The sequence below is a fragment of the Chaetodon auriga genome, chromosome 15 (genome assembly GCF_051107435.1).
Source record: "Chaetodon auriga isolate fChaAug3 chromosome 15, fChaAug3.hap1, whole genome shotgun sequence".
Lineage (NCBI taxonomy): Eukaryota > Metazoa > Chordata > Actinopteri > Chaetodontiformes > Chaetodontidae > Chaetodon > Chaetodon auriga.
In genome coordinates this window covers 7,529,099-7,541,572 of record NC_135088.1, presented here as the reverse complement: position 1 = coordinate 7,541,572, position 12,474 = coordinate 7,529,099, and the positions used below count along the sequence as shown (strand labels likewise).

Below are 12,474 nucleotides of genomic sequence, written 5' to 3'. Positions count from 1 at the left end.
ACTATCAATCAGCCTCCATCAGGAGTACACGTTACTGTCAGCGTAATGGACAGAGCCAGAAATGCTGGGGTTGCTGGTTGGTTGAACTAACACGGTTAGACACTGTGGAACTGTATTATTGATTAAAAACAAAATGACACACACAATTACAGAGCAAACCTAATGGAACAATTTAAAACTTGTGGTTACAGTAATGCTTTATTTCACATTTCCCATACTCTACTGATAATTTCCAAGAAAACGAAATCTGTACTTTCATAAAAGGTGTTCCTGGAAAAGACTTCTAACAGCACTGGAAAATAACAAGGAGAAAGGGCAGACCTCCAACTGCCCCTAAAACCATATCAAAATCAACTTAATTTTCATTCAAATTCCATTTCTACCTCTAACACACACACAAACAGTGATGTTATTCACACTACTGCTGTTATGAAACCTAACAATCCTGCACCCGCAGTGAAGCTGGCTGTTGTAACAGACCAGTAGCTTAACTCATTGTACAATATGATTGTAAAGAAAGTTGCAGCTTCTACAACTGAAAAATGGAAAATAGACGACTATCCTCTTAGCATGCAGGGGTCCCCCATCCAAACATAGCTTAAGGCAGCTAAAAGCTAACTTCATGATGACTTTATTAAAAGAAGCAAACAACTGAAAGAGTATTCAGCACACCATCACCAAACAAGCAAACACCACAGATTTGTTTATGGTAAGTAACATTAATGCTAAGGCTAGAGACTCTAAAATGTCTTTGGTTAGGGAACAGTGTCAGTAAGTAGGCAGTAAATGTTAGCTAGCTAATGTTTATGTTACAGCAGACATGTGGGTCTTGCAGACTCGCGGCTGGATGCAATGAACAGTGAGGTGATCAGAGCTGCTGAATAACGTTACCGAGCTCAATGCACCAAGCAAAGTAAGCTTTTAATTCCCAAATCCAGATCAGATTTATTTCAGTCTACAAACTGATGATGCAGTTCTGGATAGTGGAGTCTATGGTTGTATTTCATCCACGGTCATCCCATCAGCATGACTGAATGTGGGGACGAAATAAAGCATGCTAAAATTTTCAACTGCAGATATTTGTAGAACTGCATCAATAAAGAAGGAACATTACACTCATTTTGATTCTGTTGACACTACTGTTGACACTAAACGTCTGAGGCTGTGGTATGCAATGCAATGCAATGCAATTGGTCGGTCAAGTTAGATCGAGCTGATTAAATATTGTCACGATCACATGATTCTTATCTTAAACTGTCATTTAGAGGTTTATACTGAAGGTTCTTCTTAAATTAAATCTTAGTTGTTGAAAGGGCTCATTTCACATTAAAAATAGCTTCTTTATACGCCAAATTAAATTTTATTAAAAGTGCCCACCAAGATTTTGTAAATGCTCCAATTTTTTGGACAAATATTTTTTAAATTATCTGAACTGCTGTGTAACGTGATACTAAATCAACAAGTCCTTATAAACTCTATCGCTATATCGAGATTTCCTGATTTTCTTTAAAACTCAGACGTCTCTGTGGATACTTACTTGCTACGTGCACTGTCCCAATATAACTTAACTTCCCTACAAAATCCCATAGTTGTTTCCAAGAATTATCTGACTGGCTGTGCACATGACAAGCGTTAAGCTGTGATTAGGGTCAGTCAATTGATTAAAGTCACATTATGACACAGCACATTATTATGATGCTGTGAGTGTTGCTGAAAGAAATGTCATAGCTAAATGACTGCTCATGTGGTACACCTGTCTACATTCAATCACTTGAGGCTCTGCCACAATTTATTTTAACTGTCATGTCTACAGACATGGCAATGTGTGCTCACTGATTTCAGATCCTCATTTGATGCTTATTATCATTTGAATAATCAATTTGAAACTGCTGTAATATTTAAAATCGGACCTCATTATGATATATAAATCATTATGCATGCTAAGCACGTTGAAAGGGTTCCTTATTGTACACTTCTGATTAACAACCCACAAAAGTGCACGTGCATATGAACGTGCACACCATCATGCATAGCCATGTTGACTCAGGAGGAGTTAGATGTGTCCGTCATAATCTGAGGAGGGATGACATAACATCGCTTAAAAGATTTTGAGACACAGATTAGAGATGAAGCAATCATCATCACCATGTTTAGTCTACATGGGCTCATCACTCCGCAGTGTTACGGGGCCTTTTGAAAGTGCTGCTGCTCTTTTTAAGTATCACTTATGGAGGCTGTCCAAAGAAACACTGATTAAACCACTGGATTAGTAAGTGTACACAAGGTACATGTCAGCACATCATGTGGAAATAATGGCAAAGTAGCAATTTCAAACATGATTTAGAATGTGGAATAGTTTCACTTTGGTAATGGACTGGAACAAGCTGACGCTAATGCCTGCGATCAATTATTATTTGATGGATATGCAAGGCTTTGCAGAGGGAGATGCAGGTTACTTGACTTGGTGTGTCTGCTGCATAGTGCCACTGTGTAGTTTCACACAAGGCCCAAAGGGATGCGGGATGCTTTCCTTGGTCTGAACACCTAAAATCATCTGACCCTAACCTTACCTTGGTCTCATCACCTTCATTTTAGATTTTGTTTATGCCACTGTATCTATCTATGTGCGTCTGCCTGCTCTTGTGTATGTTGTTTTGAAAGAGCAGCAGATAAAGTTGGCAGTTTCTACATGAGTATGTACACAGCTGCACAACATATGCAAGTGTAGAAAGTGTAAACAAATCCTGACCTCTGAATAAATGTATTAATAGAGTAGGTTAGCTTTTGGACTTTCAGAACCTATTCTGTTTGAACTGTAGTTGTAGATATGTTGAACTAAGTTATTTTTACTTTGATTATATGGAATTTGTGCTCCGATACAGAATGTACAATCTTGGTATGCTATCACACATGCTGTATTTTCTCTGAACACACAGTGACGCTTAACTGTAATAATAACTTCTGCTAAAGCCAATATTTCTAACTTACATAACCATTATAAAGGCTCCCTTATTAAAAAGTGGTAAGTTATATTTTAGAGCCGCAATGGTTAAAAACTTGATAATCATTTAACCATTTATTTTTTTAAGATTAACTGCAAATCATTCTCCAATATTTGGGTATTCTACTTTTCATTGTTTTATATCATTGTAAGACGAATATGGTGGACTGGACTCTGGACTCTGGAAACATCTGATGGACATCTCCCACCGTTCTCTCACATTTTTTAAACAATTATTTGATTGAGAAAATAACCTGCATATAAATCAAAAATGAAAATAATCGTTAGCTGAAGCTGTGTTATCCTACTGTTATTGTATTTTCATTTTTGTTCTTTGGCTGGTCAAGCTGTAATCTGCACAATAACTAGTTCTCAAAGAGGGAAAAGATTTACAGTGGTGGTGACGATGATTCACTGATGATTCATCTATATTCATCTTGGTCCAGCTGAATACAACCATCATACAAAGGCAACCACAACTCACCATGGCTACTAATACTGTATTAACCTACAAACCATTCACAGCAGCCAGACACTATTCTGAAGGGTTAGACGAGATACGAATTTACTGTGAGCCCACGTCAATCTGATTACTGTCATATTCCATTTTCAGACTGCACTGGGAAATAATCCGCTGGCTAGTCAAATGACCATTACACACCCACAGACAGGCATCAAGGGCAATAACGGGGCATGCACCGGATGTTGCCTCAACTAATAATAATAATAGTAATATTAAGAAGACAGAAATCACATGCACCAAGAGACTGCTTCACATAGAAAAGACAGAATGACAAAAAAAAACTAAATATTTAATGGTAAATAAGATGGAGAATAAAACCCACCTGATAATGATGGTAAAAGTAAGTAAGAATAAGGATGAAAACAAAAAAAGACAATGCATAAAATCAGAGAGTAAAATAATAAAATAGAAGTACAAATAGATTACATAGAATGTATGAAGTCAAGTAAAATACAACTATTGAAAAGAAGCGCAGCAGTGCATGAGCACGAGGCAAAGCACAAAAGTGTCCTGCATCCAAAGTCATAGCTAGTTAAAGGCTGAAGTGAAGAGACACGTTTTTAGCTTTCTTTTAAAGATACTCAACCAGCTGGCTTCCCTGATATCTGTAAGTAAGTGTGTTCCAGACCTTTGGGGAGTAATGGTCAAAGGCTGCATCCCCAATTTTCTTTTGGTTGCTGCTGGAACCCTCCAACAGACCAGCAGCAGATGATCAGTGATCTCGAAGGTAAACAATAAACATGGGAGTTAGCCATGGAGCTTGGCCATAGTCCATTAAGGGCTTTGTATACATGGAGGAGGACCTTAAAATCATTTGTAAATGTTACAGGAAGCCAGTGCAGAGCAGCTAAAACTGGACTGATGCGCTCTCTCCTCTTGGTTCTGGTTAATAGCCGAGCTGCAGAGTTTTGAATGAGCTGAAGCCTCTCAGTGTTTTTTTGTTGGGCGAGGCCAGTAAACAGTGCGTTACAGTAATCAAGTCGGCATGAAATAAAATCATGAACCACTTTTTTATTTCTATAAATGGTCGCACCTTTATCTATGTTTCTAAAACGTTTAAAAAAAACTTCATTTTTCATCTTGCTGATGTGGAAGCATGGATCTGAAACACTGTCAGGGTTTAACCGTGTTGCTATTACCAAGTCCAGAATGTTACCCCGCTGATGACTGGCTTTAAGCTCAAAGCTGTCCAGTAAATTCACAGGCTCCACAGCTTTGGTGTCGTTCTTTATATTGATATGAATGTTCAGGTCTCCATTCAGGATTCATCTGTCATACCTAGTGACACCAAGTGCAGTCAGTGCTGAGAAATCCTGCATAAACACCTATGAATTTCTTCTTAGCCAATACAACGTAATGATAAGCACTGATGTCACTACACACAAACTTTGTAGAAATACTGGCGGCATGATGCTTTCTGCCTGTGCCTATCTGTGCATTCTCGTTTTGATATAGCATGCCAAGAGGTGATGTTTGGGTGTACTCCATCACAGCTCCAAAAGATACTGAAATTGTTAATAAACTTTATTCCAAAGTTGACGCTTTCCGATGTCGGCCATGTATTCAAAAATTTGATGCCTTTCCCCAAGGTTGGAATGGGGCCTGATATGAACACATGTTGTGACTGACAGCTGATCAGTTTCTCCAGTGGCAGGCAAAAGTCTTTCTTCAGGACCTCAGAGCCAGTTATGCTAACAACAAGGATGTAAGTTACAGGTCCAAAACATGCTGTCAACCCACCAAGTGTCATTTAACTATAGCTTAGCAGAACACTGGGTCAAATCAATAACAGCCATGTTTTGTGGAATTGCGGATGGAGTGAGTGTTTACAGCTGCAGTCATTGTTTTGTTGTTCTTTGGTCACTTGGAGTAAGCTTTTAGCGCAACGTTGACTAAAAAAATCACCATCTAATAAAAGTGACATGTTAGCAAACCACTGCCTACCAACACATCCTTTAGACACGTAACATTAGCAGCATTAGCATTCATTGGACGTTGTTATATACGTTTAAAAGAAAAGAAAGGAGAAGTCCATTACCTTCTAGCTCTGTTTTGGTCTCTACCAACTGCTGGGAGGAGTATGGAGAAACACCGCCCCGCATTATCAGAGACCTCAGAGGTTCCCGACACAGTTTCACATGTACACATGCGCGAGTTTAAATGCCACCCTGTAACGTTGTACCCAGAGCCATACAGAGAGAGGGTTACACCAACAGTATTACACGTAGGTATGAGCCAGTGAGTTAGCTTAATTTAGTTTTAAAGTTAACGGTTTTGACAACCCTCAGCAGTGGTTAACTTAATTTATTAAGCTAATGCTAGCTAGCTACCTTCAGTGTCAGCCTATGCTTTGTAACGGCCTGGGAACCGGCTATAACTTGGGTTAGCTTGAATTTTAGCAGTAGTAGACACATCGGTAAAGATAGATTTATCCATTCATTGTGGCATCTGGATGAAACTGGGGGCGGCTGTGTCTCAGGAGGTCGAGTGGTCGTCTATCAGTTGGTGGTTCGATCCCTGGTTTTGGCAGTTCACATGCCGAAGTATCATTGGGCAAGATATGCACCCCCAAAGCTGCCCCCGATGCTGCGCCATCGGTGTGTGAATTCATATGTACGTCGCTCTGGATCCACCAAATGACTAATTGTACTTGAAACTGACGACTGAATGAAAACTTTGCAAAAGTTATATTTCAGGGGCATTGCTTTTCTTTCTGCATCTTTCAAATATGGTAATGTTTACAATTAAAAATAATGTAACTGCACATTTTGACGTTTTTAATCAATCTATTTTGCTGTTCGTATGTGCAATGTGTCTTTGGCCCACGTTCAGTCAATTAAATGTCGTTTCACAAAGAACCAGAAATAAAAATGAATATTACTGATAATTCAGGCGTGAGTCGTGTTTTCTAGTCGACAAATTGTCTACGACTGGCGGCGTATTGTAATAACATGTGTTGTTAATAAAGTTTAAAAACGAAAAAAAGGGAACCCGTGGCGCATGCGTACATCTAAAACTGTTGCAAAACGCCGTTTCCAGCTGCGGCGGGTCTCTGGCTCTACAGGTCAATAATTTTGAAAGTGTCTTGATAATTTTGGAAATGTCTGCCTCTTTAGCAGCTAGTCGCTAACCGTGTCTGTCTGCCGTTTGGTCCCGGGCAGCTAACATGCAGCGGCTTTATCCATCACTTAAAACAGCTGCCTGCTGATGCGAACCGGGTCAGACGAGCTTCTTATGAAGGCGGCTGAGGCACTCAGGGGCTGGCTTGTTGAGTTCTTCTGCCTAACGTGATACTACTAACACATCCAGCCGGAACTGAAACGTTTGATCCTCACTCTCCCAATTGCTCTGTTTTAGTCTCCTATAATTGCAGAGAAAAAAAAAAATATCTGGGTCATTAGCTGTTACATATTTGACTGTGGGCACCTCTTAGTCGCTGGGTGATAATCTTTAACACCTTCCACATGAAGCACACTAGCACCATGACCCACTTTTGACTCCTCACACATCATTTTGAAGTGTTAGGGCTGGATTTTCCGCTTTCAGTCTAGTGGGATGCTAACAGAAAAGCGAGCAAGCCTTCCTGCTGCTGCTCCAGCCCCCCAAAGGAAAATCTGTATAGAAATGATTGACGGGTTTTAAGGACATACTTCCGCTCTTTCAAAGACCAGGCTTTGTCATGACAGTTTGTACTGCATGACAGTGCTGCATTTTGCATTACGTTACATCAATCATTCAATTTGATGTCATCGAGACAAATGAAAGAGGCGGCGTCCGTGTTCTGCAAAATTTTAATTTGCTTCAACATCCCGCGATTAACATTTAGAAATGTGCATTTGGGAACATGTAAAAACTGAGATTAGACATAAGTGGGCATCTTCCTTTCTGCTCAAAAAAACAAAAGGCGGTGCTTTCAGTTCCCAAAATAAATCTTTCAACCTTGAGCCAACATTTTCTATATCTGGACCCACCATCTGTCATCCACTGCCCAGTCAAGCTACCGTACAAGCCATATTTTGCCTTGGGTTAAGGTTAGGATTAAAGAATAAGATAAGCTTTGGTTGCTTTTGGGGATCATATCTGGAGTTTCCATAAGCCCTCGAGAACTGTGCTGAGAACATCAGCCAGGCAAAATATAAGCAGCTCTGGAGCGAAGCAGTTCACGAAATTTTGGTCAGAATTGATCTGAGGTGAAAACAAAAGCAGCTGCTGATGAACCTTATGAAACGTGCATTTTGACTGATGACACTGATGCCAAATATGGCTGCAGAACAGGCGTGGATTCGACCTGGTCATGTGCCAGATATTAGAAGAAAAAAAAAAAATACGCCAAAGGCAACAGGCGTGGCTTCATATGTAATCTGGTTATGATTGATGTGTTTGGTTTATTTAATAAAAACCGGAACATCTGATAGATGTTACATAAAGATCATAGATCCAACTATACTGCAAACAACTTTAACAACAATTTTAAGATGAGCTTAAACTATATAATTAGTTCCCAAGTATGATCTTTCTTGTTGCTGCATGAACATTGGCTGCCATCCTATAATTTTATTGTATAATCTGTATTTTGTTTGTATAATTTGGCAAACACACAGAAACTACAACAAACACTAAAGTTAAAAGTTCAAGACTATGTCTGGCAGACTTCACAATTATGTTTTTAATAACACTTATAATGAAATATTCATGTTTTGCTCATTTATAGTTGAAGTCACACATTATGTATAAATATAATCAGTGTGTCAGCAGAGTTGCTGTATAACCGTTACGCATTCTGGTAAACCCAAACGAACGGCTTTGTACGACACCAGTTCCTAAAACGTTGAGAAGCTGTGTAAAACGTAAATAAAAATAGAATGCAATAATTTTTTTGGACTGTTCCTCAGCCTCTGTAGTAACATCCTTCATACAGTCGTGTTCACAAAGCGGTGAACCTTTGCCTGAGACTGAGCCTTTCCAGGATGCCCCTTTCATACCCAATCATGACACTATCACCTGTTACCAATCAACCTGTTTACCAGTGGAATGATCCAAACTGGTGTTTTCTGGGAATTCCACGACTCCAGCAGGGGCAGGATCCTCCGAGTGGCACTGGCAGGTCGTGGCGTCACAGTGACCAGCTCGCTCTCAAATAGGTCGGGGCCAAATTTCTCTGCATGGTTTGTTGTCATGACAGGTCAGCAGCTGGAAATCTGTTCTGCTTCTTTGTTTTTCATTCTTTTTATGTGGATACAGAGGTTACGATTTCATTACCCCTTGGTTAAATAAAAGGAATAAAAATACTCTTTACTAATAATCACTTTTATAGTCATTTATAACAATCAGCTACAGTATACACAGGAGTGCCACTAGGTGGCAGTTTTAGGTCATATAAATTACAGAAAGATACAGAATTGCAATAGAATCTAAAAATGAAAACATCAATTAAGACATTAAAAAACAAAAATGATCACAACCAGACACAACCATTGACAGTAACATAAATTACACCTTTTTCATTGGCACTAAATATCAGTTAACAGAATGCAACTCAGTAAAGTCCTCCTTTTCTTCTATTTTACATACAAACACGTTGCCAAATCTCTTCTCATATTTTTATATTTATTAAGTAGCCTGTATTTTTAATTTCTTTTAAGAATAATAAAATGGGGGATTTGTCTTTCATTACTGTAACTGAGTGTTTAAATGACTATAAAAGCAATTAGTAAGTAAGTAAAGAATATTTTTCTTTCTTTTTATTTATACGATCAAAACCATAACCTCTGAGGCAGAAATAAGTGCATAAAATGAGGCGTCTCTCAACTGCCGATTGAGTGACACTCACCTGCCACAGGAAGTGCCACTCGGGGATCTGTGTCTGTCACGCTCCCAGTCTTTTGTTGCTCCTATCACAACTTGTTTGAAACATGTTGCTACATCAAATTCAGAATAAGCATATATTTACAATGATCAATAAAGCTGATCAACATTAAATATATTGTTGTTGTACTGTTTTCAATTGAGCATGTGTCAAAAAGGATTAGCAACTGATCACACACAGCATCCCAACTTTTCTGGAATCGGGGTTGTGCAACTGAAAATAAAAGGGAAATAAGTCACAGCTGCATGTTTAAACGCACAGGTGAACAACACAAATTTAGCTCTAATAAATTCTTACCTGACATAAGTTAGTTTATTCTAGTACCAGGACAGGCATGTGCTGATAATAGATTGATGTTAATATTAATTTCAACACAGTCACAACACTGTAACAGTAAAATACTGTGATTGCTTGTGGAATGTTGTTCAAACATCCAAAAGCAGCACAAAAGTCTGCCATTTTCTCCTGTTTGATTGGGTTAGAACAGAATCTGCTGCAAGACGCCGGTGGCAGAGACGTTTCACAAGCCAGATGTATCATCTACTGTATTCAAGCCAAAAAACACTACAGATTCATACCATCTGGTCAATATGGATTTAATACAAACGATATTGTATGATTTACTCAGATTTGCTCATTTGAAGCCTAATATGTGGATGTGTAAGCTTCATTACGTCCCTGCCGTTTGCCATTACGGGCAAATAAAGAAAACGTTTGTTGGAAAAGATTTATGGTTAAGGTCTGCATGCAACATTAATGTCCTCCTCCGGTCACATGCCTGTTTCAGCAATGGACTGCACAACTTGTGGTTGCGTTTAGAGATAATAACAGATGTTCTGTGCTCCTGCTACAATTCTGTGGCATGTGCTCCAAAATGTTCAACACATGTACATTAAGTGAATGTACAGCCCTGCGATCCAACAAAACTAGCGGGATGTTCTCATTGAGTAGGTTTGTGTTCATCAGACCGATGCCAGGACTGCCCCAATGTCAATGAGCAACTTAAGTTTAATCAGTCTGGGATCTGTTTATGATGTAAGTTGGTTTAAAGTGTCATCACATCGGCTGGAGTCAAGCAGCACTCTCCTGCTTGTTTGTGGATTATGTTTTGTCTGCTTCTTAGTTCAGGCCAAAAATGGCTTCTTATCCATCTGCCTCAGGTCAAAATACCAACGTAGTGTATGAACAGAGCTCTGCTAATGCTTCCTGCTCCATGGTTTGCATGTGACTCAAATGAGCAATTTGCATTTTAAAGTGCATTATAGGTCTCAAACAATAAATGCAATGAAACTATATTTGTTGTCATAACCATACACAATTTATCTGTGATCCATCAAACCCACTGGGATTTTTGGTTGAGACTGCTGCTGCTGCTGTGTTTTATGTAATACAACTGTCCAATCTCAATTTGATGTTCCTTTACAGTCAGTTTGACCTTCATTAGAAGTCATTTTTAAAGCATTAACTTGTTGTGCAGTACAGCTGAAATCCAGCCTAATGCTTCATGTAAGAGCTGATTGCATGGATGAGACTGTCCACTGATGGCAGATGAGCAGCAACACATGGAGGGGAATATATCCAAGAAATAATGTGACAATGTCCCGTAACGCAACAATACTTGATGGCAGGTGGATGCAGAAATTAATAGAAAATACCACTGTCACCCTCTTTAAGGGCCACTTAAAGAACATCCACTCAAATTGTGATGAAATTGTAATATTAATATGACAGGTCCAATCAAAAGGAAGAGAAACAACAACACTATCTGTTAATGCTGCCCATTATTATGAGTAATTTATCCAACTTTATTGGCCTATTTTATCTGTTGGCGTCATTTTTGCTCCATCGATCTGTGCTACAGGGCTTTCCAGATAAATCCATAAACTATTAACTACTGGTCAGTCACCAACCTACATCTGTGCTCCCCCTGAAACAGTGCTGTGACAAACGCCTTCCCAGCCTGGCTGATGTGTGTTAAATCAGGCCAGTGTAACACCCTGAGGCAGTAGCAGGCTACAGACCCCGTGCCTCAGTCTGGAGGCCCTGCCAGCCCACTCTGGACTGTAGCATCCTCCTGCAACATCACTGCAGCATCCTTTCAAAACATGTCCAGTGATGTCTGATGACCTGTCAAGCAGAAAGGAATTCACATGCTGCAAACTGTACGTAGAGAAGCCAGTGCGCATCTGGCTGTACCTGAGGCGCAGGCATCAACAGCTGGAAGCTTCGCCGCACAACAAGTACGGGCTACGGAAAAGCCTACCAGCCGCAGAAATCACACACTCAGACGATGCTCGGTGCAGCGTGAGCATCCGTCGTGTGTGACTGGCCCCTGCATGACGAGGAAAATCACCAGGCGGCCACAAGCTCCATCCTCGTCATCTTCGAAGGGCTTGCTCGAGTAGGCCGAGCTCTGTCACTTCCGACATGCAGGCTGAGCCAAAGCTACACGCTGCGATTGAGACAAGGTTTCCGCGTGTGCGTGTGTGCCATCGTGCACGGTGATCATCGCTGCAACGTTACCTTTTTGATTCAAAGTGGCAGTGAAATGAAAACGAGCCCAATGTGTGATCTCGCATCGGCGCTGACATGATCAGCCTGACTCAAACCAGCAGGCCCGCTAGTCCCAGAGACTCCCAGCCCAGACGATGTTAAACCAAACATATTAAGCAGCTTTCGTTGCCTTACCTCGTAATCGATCGTCGTCGAGTGCGGAGTCTTAATCTGCGTGAAACCGTGTCCATGACATGATCCTTTATCAGTATAAAAATCGGCCCCCTCCGCTATGATCTCAGCATCAGCAGCAGCCCGTACAATGAAGCAGTGATGGCCGGTGGTGATGATGCTGGGAGCCCCGCCCTCCTCTCCGTGCAGCCAGAATGAGCTCACTGGTTTCCAGCTCTGTGGGCCCCAGAGCCGCCGCAGTCCAGCACCGACACCCCGCATCCCACGAGACGTCCGCTTCACGGCCCGCAGCCTCTCTGAAACTGTAGCGTCTGGACAGTTAAACACATTTTAGTTTAGAATGATTTATTGGCAACAATTAGTTAATTTTCATTCATAGAGAGTTGATGTACTGGTCCC

General features: G+C 40.4%; 1 protein-coding gene across 1 annotated transcript in view; it reads right to left on the bottom strand.

The window, feature by feature from the left end:
• Window positions 1-12,246, bottom strand: part of jakmip2 (janus kinase and microtubule interacting protein 2) — a 28,809-nt gene extending 16,563 nt beyond the window's left edge. Inside the window, exon 1 of the mRNA XM_076750268.1 lies at window positions 12,079-12,246. The gene's annotated coding sequence lies outside the window, so the exon portion shown is untranslated. The remainder of the gene's footprint in view (window positions 1-12,078) is intronic.
• Window positions 12,247-12,474: the final 228 nt, after the last annotated feature.